The 13,948-nt window shown below is 42.1% G+C and overlaps 1 protein-coding gene across 1 annotated transcript in view; it reads right to left on the bottom strand.

The window, feature by feature from the left end:
- The window catches only part of il1rapl1a (interleukin 1 receptor accessory protein-like 1a), a 160,577-nt gene extending 158,358 nt beyond the window's left edge, over positions 1–2,219 (bottom strand). The window contains exon 1 of the mRNA XM_035604694.2: positions 2,138–2,219. The gene's annotated coding sequence lies outside the window, so the exon portion shown is untranslated. The remainder of the gene's footprint in view (positions 1–2,137) is intronic.
- Between the last annotated feature and the right edge of the window lie 11,729 nt (positions 2,220–13,948).

Raw genomic sequence — 13,948 nt, 5'->3', positions numbered from 1 at the left:
AGAGCACTAGCAGCGGATACTGTACATTCATGCATTTCATTGAAGTTTCCAGATAATGCTTTTCTTATCAACTAATAAAATGTCCTCTTCTGCTACAGTACAATATCTCTTTGAGTGGCAGCATGACCTAAATGTTTTTCCTATAGTAGAAAAGCAGAAGGTACTGCAAAGTTAAGGCATATTTGAAAAGCCTTTATCGCACTATGGTCTCAGATAAGAATAATTTTTTTTTGATGATGATAACATTATTATTTTAATGTGTCTTGTAACGGAACATGTGTGCAAAAACGTACAAACATGCTAGCGTGTCCCTGTGAGGCTGGAATACACATTCCACACAACAGAGCAACATTTCTGGATGAATAAAATCGAAGAGGGAATTTAGTTCGTCATCTTTACTGCTATTCGTGAAATGTTAGGATGAAATGTCTTGTTGTTGCCAAAACCAAACAGAATCCTCTGCACAGTGACAGTTCTAAGACGTCTCATTTTGTCCGGCTCAGATCTGCATCATCAGAATCTCCTCAGCTCTGCACATCGCAGTGAGCACACGGACAGTTGGCGTGCTATTTTAGTATTGACTACAAAGTACAGCCGAGGATGGTGGGAATTCAGAAGAGACCCGCCACAAAGTGTTGCACAGGATATACGTTTTTGAACTAATAGCGATGCCTCAGACTCAGCAATTGAACCAGGATGATTCACATTCATCATCTGATAAACAGAAAACAGTGCGGCAACCAGCGCAATATGTGTGGCGATATTTAACTCTGGACAAAAAATGTTGAACCCACAACCGGCTGCTCCCGTCCTTTCAGCCGCATGCCGCCGCACTTCTGAGAGTCTTTCCCATGAGAGTGCTCGCAGGAGCGGCTCCTCGAGCTCCGAAGTTAAAGGCAAATAGCAGTTACAGCTTATATCTGCATTTAGCATCTGTTTGAGCTGGTGAATTGGCATAGTCACTGAAGCATTTGAGAGACATCCATCTGCAGTGCCACTCCAGAGCAGTGGAGTGCGGCTGCAGTGACAAACGTGCTGTCATCCAATTTCCCACATGCAAACAAACACACACACGCACGCACGCGCGTGCACAAACACACACACACACACACACACACATGCAGGTGCACACACACGAACACACACACACATGCACACACACGTGCACACACACAGATGTGCCTTCTCATAACGCTCCCCCCACTCACTCCTCCTTTTCAGTTCCATCATTCTCTCAGTCTCAACTTCTGACATGATTCTTAACAGCAACGCAGTGAAGCGGATTATAAATTCATCTTTTGGGCTTTCTTTATTTTTATTTTTTTTTAAATAAAATGTAAAAAGTTGCAGGGGTTGAACAGCATGCAAGATGCAAAATATGCAAAACATGAACATAGAAGGTGCACAAGTTGTGTTTCGTAGCAGTGATAAAGATACAGTGAATATGTATTTTAAGGGGGCTAAAGATCATGTTGTGAGCTGCAATGCAGGTATTACAGCAGGAATATAAAAATACTAATACAATACGAACTGTGTGTTGGGCAAGCTACTTGGAAAGTGTAGTGTGAACTAGTCAACCGCAAAACTAAACGAAGCTTCACTTACACAGAAGCTTCCACCAAGGAAAATGTGGCAAGCTAAGTTTCACAAAAATGGCAAAAGTAGCTTCGTACATCAGAAGCTGCTTCACGTAAATTGAACATGGCAAGACAATGCTGCGGTATCTCGGTAATCAATATGACTGCCAGTTAGACAAGCGGGTTGATTAGAAAAGAATACAGTTCAACTTATCAAACAAAAGCCCACGACCAACACAATGCACACACAACACACAGCAGATATAAGGATGAGGCAGCTAAAGTATTTATGGGATTAATACAAGTTCATATTTCTCATGTACTTGCTCCCAGTACCGGGGGCAACAGCCCCAATCTCCCAGAACACACTATATACTAGCATGCTGAACATGGAGCAACGTAGCCATGTAGCACGTGCATGTGATGCTAGCAGGCTAGGCTAAAAGCACACGGCAAACATTTTCACCTGCACGAACAAACAATTCCAACGGCGAGCAACTAAATCAGCAAATTGGCGAAAAACCAGGCGCACTGTACATGTCGGTTGGATAATGTCTTACCTGTGGTGTTTAGTCGTGATGAATTCTCTTTTAGTCCACATAACTCAGAGAAGCCTGATCAAGTGTGTCACCTGTGTTGTCACCTGTGTGTCACTTTGAAATGACTCCTGACAGCTCCCATCTATTTGAGTTCCAGGGCACGTTGCTACTGGGAAACGGGTCCCGCCATCTTTACACGCATCTCATTTCTTCAGTCCGCAGGTTGTGCAGACCTGTTTTGCATACAAATAACATGGATAATATCAGTCATTTTAAAAAACGATATTTAAAATGTAATGATTTATTTATTTATATCATTATTATTTATACCCAAGTCTTAAACTGACCCTAGTCCAGATCAGCAGGTCGGCAACTTGGACACACGCACACGCGCACACACACACACACACACACACACACAGGTGAAAGGTTAAAGGTTATGAATTAATAGGAAATTATGTAAATAAAAATAGTATTAAAAAGAGTAAATGCATACTGTAGCCTATTTACAGATTTATTCATTATAAGTATTATTGAAGCAACATGATAAGGTTTTTCGGTTGAAATAATACATTAGAGCATGGTACAAACATATTAATGTTTTACAGATGTTTGTTGGGACTCGGGTCACGGAGCTTCGAAACAGGACATATGGTCGCCCTGTATCAACCACAGTAAATGCATTTGACATATAAACGACTAATTCATGCCATCCAGCAGGGTAGATGTGGAAAAAAGGGGAAGAAAAAAAGCAAAAACACTTTAGTTAGTGCATCAGTGAATTGCTCACCACGTTCTCAGAGCTATATTTTATTTATGCTAACAGACTGTGTCTAATTACACAAGGCCATTCTTGGACATCTGTTAAAGAACTGTTTTGGGTAAACCGCTTTTGATGCTTGCACGCTAAACAATTATGCTTTGTGTGCTGTATTTGTAGATATCACGACACATTTAGCAATGCTAGTTGCTGATGACCCAACGCCTCCCATTGATTTTGTAGAGGCATCTAATTTCTGAGGCTTAACTGAGAAGTTTCTCTTGACCCTCAGCTTTCCAGATTGAACAGCTCAGCATATATCTCAGCGGATGATAGCTGCTCCTATTCTTTAACCGTCTACCCCCCCCCCCCCCCCCCCCCCAACATATTTCTCTCGCGTTTGTCTTTGAACTTTCTTTGAAATATCACATATGCTTTGAAAAGTTGAAGCCCATTTGTGGAACCAAACAGATCAGCCAGTGGGGGTGTCTTGACCTCACTCCCTCCACTTTCTCTTTCACAGTTTCTTTCACTCTTGTTCCCGCTGCCTCCTCTTCCACATGTTTCTGTCCGGCACCCACCACGCCATCAGCCCGGGGCCACCAGCTGACCCCACAGATGGCACTTTGACACTCAGATGTGAAATCAGGTGTTGTGCTGTACAGATCTGCATATTTAGTGTCACATTATACGCTATATTAACACACAATGTTTGCAAGGTAATTTCTAAGTCAACAGAGGCAGAGCGAGGGGGGGAGAGAGGAATAAGAAATAACAACTTTGTGAATAAATTGCTTCATTCCTCCTGTTCACTTTTCAAGGGTATAAGGCTGGCTTTGGTGTCAGGGAAACAGGAAGTCTTGCTGCTTCTTGAGGGATTGTTTATAGATTTCTAATCTAGGCCAGCAAGTTGTAATTCTGTCTCACTCCTGCTGTGCATTTTCTCATTAAATGCATCAATGCTATGCTCAAGAAAGCCACAGTAGGAATACAAGAGACCAGGAGACAATTTATTTTTGTGAAAGTAAAAGATGGAGAAGTCTGGACTTTTAGGTCACACCCTATATATGCTGACACGTGAATTAACAGCGGGGAGTCTGTGTCAAACACTGATCAAAACTAATGGTAGGACCGGGCAAGTAAGCCTCCAGCAAAGAGACAGATACACAAGACAGAGACGATGATGAAGAGAAAGGCTGTGATTTGTAAAATTGGCTTTTTGTCTGAGCTTGACAGTTTAGTTTAGTTTAGTTTAGGAACTTTCAATCAACCCCTCCAGGCTAGGGCTCGGCAACACACAGCTACAGTGGCAGTTTACACTTCATTTTAAGATCTGATATGCATAAGGAGATATATTTGTGGGCTTTAAGCACCGAAAACCATCGCAATGTCGTTTTACATCTCCTCTCTCGCATTTCTCTCTGCTTCCCCGAGCTAGAACGGAGCATTTTGTGTCGGTTTCTGAGCCTCTCTTCTCATTGTCTGACTGTTTTCTGAGTGATGCACGGCCAGGCTGACCACATATTGTCGCCGATTGTACCTAAAACTCACTGGTAAATGCAAATCTGTCTGACGGAGAGACAGTGAACTCTTTAAACACAAATCCCGGCCCATTGCATACATGTTTATACACAACATACTGTAAGCCTATGACAATAAACCTAATAGTAATCAGAGGAGCAAGATAACGCTATGATTTAGAGAGCAAAAAGAAATATGTTTCTACTTCAGAGCCAAAGATTGATGAGATGATACACTTCTGGCCATTCTCTATTGTCTTCGTCTGGCAGGCTGTACGTTCCCGTCTCCCTTTGGGCTTGTAGGAGGTTTCAGAAGATTTAGAAGAGATGGCAAGCTGCTGGAAACACCTCGCAATCACACTCCCACTGGGTGCTCCATCAACAGCAACATTAATCTATATGCACTTCATCAAATTACCTGAGGTGGTACTTTCAATCGGAGATACAATCTACAGTCAAACGTATAATGAATAAAAATGCTTTGATATCGGATCTGGAATTGATGGCTGTTTAGCCGTTTCATGGACAAGAAGTCTTGAGCCTTTGCAACAATCTGCAACAGATTCGATTTCTCATGTTAAACGTATCTACTGTAAGAATAAAGTCATATGAGTGCAATGTCATTCAGATACATGAACTTTATAGCCTGTGGATATCACTCTTAAAAGAAGTTCATCTGAGTCAATGTCTTCCCAATCCAGTTGTGTTGCTGGTTTGAAAAAAAAAGAAGACCAAACTACTATAACATATTATAACCGCATTTTCTGCACCATAGATTTTGTTATGCCAGTCACCAGCCACATTGAAGGGTTAGGTATTGGTTTGATTGGAATCTCCCCCTGCCATAAACTGAACTCCACAATCCTGTCATTCTGTGATTCATGGGTTTGTGCCTGTTGTCGCTTAGGTTTTATGGCCAGTATTGGCAGGGTACTTTTTCACATATTCAGAGCCATTTTAGGGCCTCCTCTCGTTCTGTCCCTCTCCCCCTTTTAGCTTGGTCCATTTCTGCCAGCATGAATCAGCATCCCACTCTCTTTACCAATATACACAGTGATGCACGATGTGCCGAGGACACGGGGGATGAAGACGTAACCTGCTGTCTAAAGCTTGCTCTCCCTTCTCAGCTTCCAGAGTCTCAGTGTTCGACCTTTCCCCGGCCGTGTAAAGCAAGTGCATCACTGTGAAAAGCAGGGATGCTTGAAACAGGTTTGCCGCTACGTGTGTCTATATGCTTTTACACGCAGTCCAAAACGCCCACTCAGCTCTGACCTGTGGTTTGGCGTTAACTGCTGTGTAAATCTGAGCAGCACCTCTTCTCACCCCTGATGCTCCCGGGACTCATCATCTCAAGGGACAGTGCCGGTCTTTTCATCCCTCAGCTGCAGCGAACCTGTGTGTGGGTCAAATATCACAACTCGGTTCACCCTGTGCATTAACTCTGTGAGGAGACTGCTACTATAGGTGAAGCAGAAGTGGGGAAGTTTAAGGATTTTAATGACATAAAAATCTTGATCACACTGGGCAGAAAAATCTCCATTAGACTAAATATGCTGGAGGTTTCAGACATTAATTCATAATGACTTCTCCAGAGTGCTGTGAATAGAAGCACTACTGTACATTAAGGCTTAATGTTTCCTTTCCTATATGCGTGAGTCTATAAGGGTAGTATGTGTTATCATGCTGCAGTTGAAAGAAAACTAATTTCTTACTTTCTCTCATTTGTGAATCTGTGAGTACTCTCAGTCTTTGACACACTGGAATTTCAAAAAACGGTTGTCTCAATAGGAAAACACGATTTGAAGGGATGTCAGGGACCAAGCAGTGAGGTAGAGAGGAGTTTTTGGTCACATTTTTATTTAACAATAAATTTTAAAAGATCAATTTAAACCAACAATTTAACAACAAGGCTTTTAATAGAGTTGAACAAAATATAACTGTACAAAAGACACCAACTAAATAAATAAGCCGTTAACGGAACAAACAGACCTCCCACGATCACATTTGGGGGAACATGTATACTGGTTTGTCCAAACCAAATAATACACAGGGTGAAGACAAGATGGATGGCAACTACAACTAAATACAAAGCCAAACCAACTAGACCCCAAATACCCCCCCATGATATGGCAGCACATGGTTTCGCCCAATCAGCTGGTTCCAGCATTTAAGTGTCCTCAGCCCTCAGCCGCGCCTTTCGCGCAACCAGGAAGGAGACCTCGCATGCTCACGGTAAGTCAGAGACAAAGAAACAAAGACTAGGACAAATAAATGTTGCAAAGAAATAAAGTGTAATGTGAATTAATTGAGTGCGACTGACTGCAAATTAAATTAAACTGTGACAAACTAAGGAACTGAGAGATACATTTAAACAGCTATGTGAGCAGCAAACTAGTCGGACGCTAAGGGACAAGGACATTAAGGTCTGAGAAGAAGTGAGATTTGAGTACCTTCTTGAACAAAGACAGATTAATGCTGTTGTCGTTAGTTTCATGCTAGAGTCCCAGAGGGAGGGAGCACCAACGGAGGAGGCCCTTCAAAACCCAGGTCCAGTGCTTGTTCGTGGACGAACAGAGGCCGCAGGAACGAGAGAGGAGGTGGAAAAAGGTCAGTGAAGATATAATTCTGAGGATGAAGATGGAATGGTCTTAACAATGACTTAAATGTGGAAAGCGAGAGGGAACAACAATACACACACACACACACAAACACACACACACACACAAACACACACACACTGGCAGCTCCAAAACAGGTGACCAGCACACGGTACATATGAACTTTTCAAGGCATGTTAAGAAACGACGCGGCAGCATTCTCTGGGCTTGTATAATTAATATTCCAGGGGGACTCTTAGGCCAGTAATTAGGAGGTGAAGCTCTACAGGAATCCATTAATGAAAAGTCAGTCCCAAAGCTGATGAAAGATTGATAATCTCTTAGTCAAGCAAGTAATCCAGCTTCTTTCCCTTGGTTTGCCCTTCAAGATGTCCCCTGCTCTAAAAAAGTGTCTGTTTGGAGCACCTATGTGGCCTTGACGATGCGTACACAGGCCAGAAAAGAGTGTCTGGACCTTGAACAGTGGGACAGAAGGGAAATAGAGAGAGCAGTGAAAAATGCCCCTTGTCACGAGGCACTCAATCTTGCCTCGTTTGTGGTGACATATTAACGCGGGGACCATAGGGAGGCCATAAATACAGTGGCCATGTCCTGACCCAGCACAGCTAACCCTTGACCCCTCATGAGTTCATAGAGGGAGGGCAAAGAACATCCGCAGGAGCAAAAGAAAGCAAGGCCACTGTGAGCCAACCGATCAGGAAGTTGAGATTATGCATTTTATTGAAGGCAAACAGGTGCGTTTGTACTCGGTGGAAAATATAACTCATTAAATTCAGAGCCATTCCTAAAGGTTGTTTATCACCAAGGAGCAGGATGTTTGTTTATTTTTGTCTTTTAAAGATTTTATGACTGCTTATGGTGGTTTATGATATAATTGGTTTTAAAGTGTTGAGGTTGTATGAGGCGAGCTGGACCTCATTGCCAATTTTTCTCAGGGTTTTTTTTTTGTCGGCCATTATAACAGAGAGCCATAGACTAGACACCTGCACCTGCTTTGATATATTTACACAAGGGATCAACTCATCTCGTGTTCTTGTACTTTATACTTGGCTTTGGGGAAATGCTGACCAAGTCAATTAATACTGTACTCTTTGTATTATGATTTTCTTAATTGTACACCTGAGGGTTTGTATTTATATAAATAAAACTCCTCCGGAGTCTAGAGCTATTTTAGGTACATGTAGTTGTGCGGCATAATGTTTGGCTTCTGCAAAGAATGTAATTTCTCTTGGAAGTCATAGTCGGCAGGAGCAGAAAAAAACAAAACATTAATACTACCTCGTGATGGCAGATTCATGGAAAAGTGCAAATTGCAGGAGGAGCAGAGGACTACTTTATTTGCATGGGACACTTGATCTTAGCGTAGCATGACTTGTTTATAGCACGCCTCATGATACACTGATTTAAAATGCTCAGATAGCAGTAGCATGAGCTCTAATCCGGATTACGCCTATAAATTTCTTCTTGCAGGTGGTGTGAAATTGTGTTATTCCCACAGTTCCCAGACCAGAACATTACGAGCCCTGTCACACTAAGCCACCTTTGAACAACTAGCCCCGACAAAGACCGACAAATCGAATGCACTGACTCTCATTGCCATCAATGCTGGATACACACCACAAATACTACAGTTAGCCAAGCACAACATGACTCAAGAAATTCCCACGATTGTCCAGCAGAATAAGCCTGGTAACAATACACATAAGAAAATTGTTTGTGTGTTTAAAGGATGAGGAATCTGCTGGAGAGGCTCGGGAGATGGAATTGGATTGATTGAAATGAGGGAATTCGCCACAGTTACTGGTAATTCCATAGCTTTTAATGGCGCTTATCATGCCTGAATAGGTGAAAAGGACATGGACTGGTGGAGGAGAAGGATAAGGCCAGGACAGAGGGAGTTTGCAATCTAAGAGAGAAACGTGAATGGCCCCAAATCACATTACAGTGACAGGAAGACGGATTTGTTGAAAGAGAGTTGTTTTGGGGTCTAAAACCTTCAATTTATAAATGATCTCTTTTATCATTTTATCACCTGGAGGATAAAATCATCACGCAAAGGGGACTAAACATTGTCAATCCATAATAATCCTAAAAAGATTTACGCCGCTAATTGCAATATCTCTGATACCAATCCGTTATAATCGTCTCTCAAACTCTGACCCATGAGAGAATGAATATGCAAAACATGTCCCCGGAGCTCAAATTATGCCACTCACATTACAAATACAGAGCCTTTTGGGAAGAAATGAGAGATCGAGTCAGATGATGACTTGACAGCCTCGCAGGAGGAGTGAAAACCCCTGCTGAGGAATGTTGCTGCAGCACCAGTCTAGGTGCGTGGGTGTTTGTTAGCATCCAGAAAGTGTCTGGTCAGTGTTTTTCAGTTTTTATTACCTTACTCTCTCTATCTCTTTTGCTCCGTGCTCCCTCTAGATTTTTGCTGTGATGGACGCAGCAGGCCATCAGACAGTGTTTGTCCATTTATGCTTATGTTTGCCCGTTTCAAGGCTTTCCTGTGACCCAACAGCTCTTACAACTTTATTGACCTTATAGGACACTTGTCCCGTGCCCACACAGGTATTATCCTATCTTAACCCTGGCTACTGGTCTGCAAGTAGCCAGGGTTAAGATAGGATAATACCTGTGTGGGCACGTGTAAAAAAATCAACTCTGATTCATTCATTCATTTCAACCAATTTTGATCTCCCATTGATTTGTAGCTGTGTCCCATATCAGGGGCCGTATTCTCTCCGTGGCTACATTTGAAGACCCATTGCGTCACAGTGGCGCGACTCGGCCGTCCCATTTCGAAGGCTCCTTCAAACACGGCCGATAAACGCGTCCTTCCATTCCTGAGTTAAGGATCCAACGGGTGGATACTGCCTGGCCCAGGATTCATTCGTTTCTCATATCGTCGGCAGGTGCAGCTCAGTTGCTATGCGACAGCGACAATACGGCGTAACACGCCGGTGCTGCAAACAGGATATCTGCCACAGACCAGGCCATCTTATTATGGTTTGGCCTTCGCAGTTTTGACCGCGTCCTTCAAAGAATGCAGCCCCTGAATCGGGACGCAGCTTATATAGTTTCTTGTCCCCAGAATGGCGGTTTGTTTGATTTGCTCGGCAACATCTAGCTAAACAGGAAGGGATTCACATGGCCAGGCTCCGATTTTTTTTAGTCTTGATAAGTTTTTGAAGTGGAGATACATTTTACTGATTGATTGCTAGAATAGTGTTTGATAGTGTTGGATCATATCATGGTTTGGGTAATGAGAATTTCCTTGAGGTTAAACGATCTTCAACGTCATGGCTATAAAAATAGACGGTTAAGGTTGTGAAATGGTTTAAAGACAAAAGAATCCACACGGAATTATGTTTCACACAGGAAATGCACAGCAGTGTCCACTTATTATTGTGTATTGTCTATCCCATAACCCTCCTCCTAACACTGTCACAACATATATCAAGTCACTTAACTTACCCCACTGCTCCTGTTATAATTACTGCATCCATTACAGGTCGACCAACAATAAAAACATTATGGGTGGAAAAAAAGCTGCTTGCACACAAAACCTTTTTTTTTCTTCTCACCGAAGGCCTCTCTCTTAAAAGTAGCCAGAATCCTCTCTGACGTACAATAAACTAAATTGCAGACAGAAGTCAATTTCAAACTCCTGAGGCCTGAGCTTGGGCCAACCGGACATGAGCAACATCACAATAATAGGGAAAGTTTTGGACATTGTTCATCATACTTTAGGAACCAGCTTGTTTTCATCATTTAGTTTCATCTTTTTAGTAGAAAAGCTGGATCACTCCGACTTCGTGTCAAAAGAAAATTTTCTTCTCTTTTCTTTTCTTTTCTTTTGGCAGAACACAATACGAATGGGGAATTTAAATGAAAGATCAATCCTTTCGCAAATACAAAAAAAAACATGCGCTAGTACAACACGACACCCAAGTACAATTGCAGATTTCTTGTCGCAGCATGAGCTATACTTACACTGAAGATAGACTATGTAATAACTCTGCTGGCTACACATGGCTCCCACAGCAATTGTTGCAAAGACGAGATTTGAAATGATGAATTCTCATTCACACCTACACACTTTTTCTGTTGCTAAGAAACTTGTGAGCGACCGAGCTACCGGATAATCTTCACAATAGAGCTAAGCAAATCATCTGCATGGTCCATGGATGTTCACTTTTCCATTTAAACAAATATATATTTTATTAGCAGTAGCATTTTCTAAATGCCACTGATTCAACTGTTCATCTCCCAATGAAGGAATGAAGAGGACGAATGTGCCGATACATGATTCTCCTCATGCCCTCCAAAATCCATGCACTCTCATCTCTCCCAGGTGAACTCGGCGATTTGCGACAGACGCTATTAACATTTGCTCCTAACGGCTTAGGTTTACATGTCGAAGCCTGACTGAAGTTTGTACCGAGGAGGGCCGACACAACGCTGGGCGGGCACACAGGTGTCACACCCGGGACCAGCTGTTCACTGTTGTCAGGACAATGTTTGCCCCTTCCTGGTGTGTCATCATCTCTCCAAACACCTGCTGTCCTGTCATGACCACAGATATCGCTCTGAACGCGCCTTTGATCTGATTATGATGCAGGAGACGTAAAACCTAATAGAATGTTTTCTGCTTTACAATCAGAGATGGACGTTTCGAAGCAAGATATTAAATCCTTGTCTCCACTGAAAGTTATTTGTCAGTATGCTTTCTCTCCTTGTAATTAGGCTTGTTTTTTTGAGTTCTTAATAATTAATTGATGCACATTAGTTGTCAACAACTATGACCATTTTCGTTTAAACATCAGCCTCCACTTATGGTTAGCCACAGGTAATATTTGTTGAATAACACATTGATGAATACATTCATATATTGGTCGCGTATAAAGCATGCTGAGGTCTATTTTATTATTCGTCCTCCTCTTCTTGAACGAACAGGGGTGAGGAAGTTGTGGGTGGAGGCCAATAGTCCTGGATCGCTTTATATTCTCCCGTATTCACTGAACAATGCCCACATCAGTGCTCTGATCAAATCGGAGGATTTTATTTCAATCCCTATCGCGAAATAATCCTGCCTACATCATAAATACTATGTGATATGAAGATGCTTCGGCTGCTCTTTCACGTTGAACGTGAACATCCATCGTGACCTCATGCCGCAGATCCGTCTAATGCTCCCCAAGCTGTAGCTTTTGTTTTTTGTGAACCAACAGTGGCCACCGTGAAGTGCAGTCTGTCACAGTGACACAATTTTACCTCAGGCAAAGTATTTGCATGCTTTAGTTGTGCTCATTTCTCGTTCCGCTTCCGCTCCACTCCCCCTCAGCAGGGGGTGGCCGCTCTGACCACGAATATTATGGCTCTGCGACAAGAGACGGACACAACTCTCTACAGTGTCATTACTGCAGCTGATTGGTTCAGTACGTTTGGTCATGCATGCGGCAAGAAAGACAGGAGCCTCACTGTCTTCTGACCCGCCATCACCATTTACTCTGCCGTTGAAGCTGTAATAAAACTGCCAACTATGATTTTAGCACTGTGGTTATTATTACTGTAAGCTGTACAAACGCAGCTGAATTTTTTTCATCAAGGTCCATGAGTTACTCTCAGAGATATAAGTGGAATATGCGCCAAAATTGTATGGGTTCTTTCTACTGTATGTCCCGTCCTTCCACCAAGTTCTGTGGAAATCCGTTCCATATTTTTTTGCATAATCCAGCCGACAAACAGACCAATCAACAAAATAACCGACAAACTAACGTAAAAAGCAAAAAAATCACCTCCTTCGCGAAGTTGATGAGTTTTAATTTAGTTATCAACAGACTGCTAAATGAACAGAAATCTGTCTTTTACTAACTTTGGACTTTCTTTGTTGCTTTCTTTGTTATATTGCAATGGATGGCATAAAAGTAAAGCCGTGAGTGGATAGTTCATAAGAAAAAAATCCAGGAAATCAATGAAGTTTATCATAGCCAAAATAGCATAATGCATGACATCAATATAACAATACTGTTTTACCTTAACATTTTGGAAATGAGTCGTCCAAGGGAACAGATAATGACCATTTAAATGACTCATTTTGTGATGTGTGCAGTCAAGGAAAAAGCCATTACAAATGCTTTTCCCAAAAGGAAACCCTCCCTTTATGATATCCTTTACAGTAATAAGGCTAATCTTATAAAATACCGACAAAGGACCTAAATTAGCTTGGGAGGCGGTGATACAGTTTGGTTTTTCTGGTACTAAAAAAATTCATGGTGAATTTTAAAAACAAAATGGCTCAATGATATTTAGCACAGAGCAATATACTGGAGGACACCACCAGCCATTCACCATGTGCATTTTGGAGCAAATGACGATGTGTGATAATTACTCGCGCCACTGCCAAACGTATATATCCTTTTCGTTTGCTCTGCTTGGTGGATTTACATCAATTTAATTAGGATCAAAAAGATCCATCCGAGCCTTTGCATGGGATGTGTTCCAGCACAGATTCTGCATGCACTCTCGCTCGCACTATGTGAGAATCATCATGGCTCTCCTTGACGACAGGAATAAGCTGCACCACCTAATCATAACTGACACACTGCCTATGGAGGCTCTCCTCCCACTGTGATACCAGATCAAACTGGTCCATTGTAAGGAGAGATGCTATAGTTATAGTAGATACGTTAAAGAACCTAGTCCCCAAACTCCCCTATCCTGAATTTTACCCTCATCGACCTAGTTGCACATCCTATGGACCGCCTGTCCCTTATGATATTATACTGATGGAGGAATTGTTGGTTAGATTGTGCCGTGGCTAATGATACCAGCAGCTGAGTATCCCCCTGTTCAATAGCTCTAAAATCATTCAAAATTGTTCCATCTTAGTTGAGGTGTAGGGTGTTTGATCTTATGTGTAATT

Source organism: Scophthalmus maximus, chromosome 14 (genome assembly GCF_022379125.1).
Source record: "Scophthalmus maximus strain ysfricsl-2021 chromosome 14, ASM2237912v1, whole genome shotgun sequence".
Lineage (NCBI taxonomy): Eukaryota > Metazoa > Chordata > Actinopteri > Pleuronectiformes > Scophthalmidae > Scophthalmus > Scophthalmus maximus.
The sequence above is the reverse complement of the archived record's forward strand: the minus strand, read 5'-3'. Positions and strand labels throughout refer to the sequence as shown.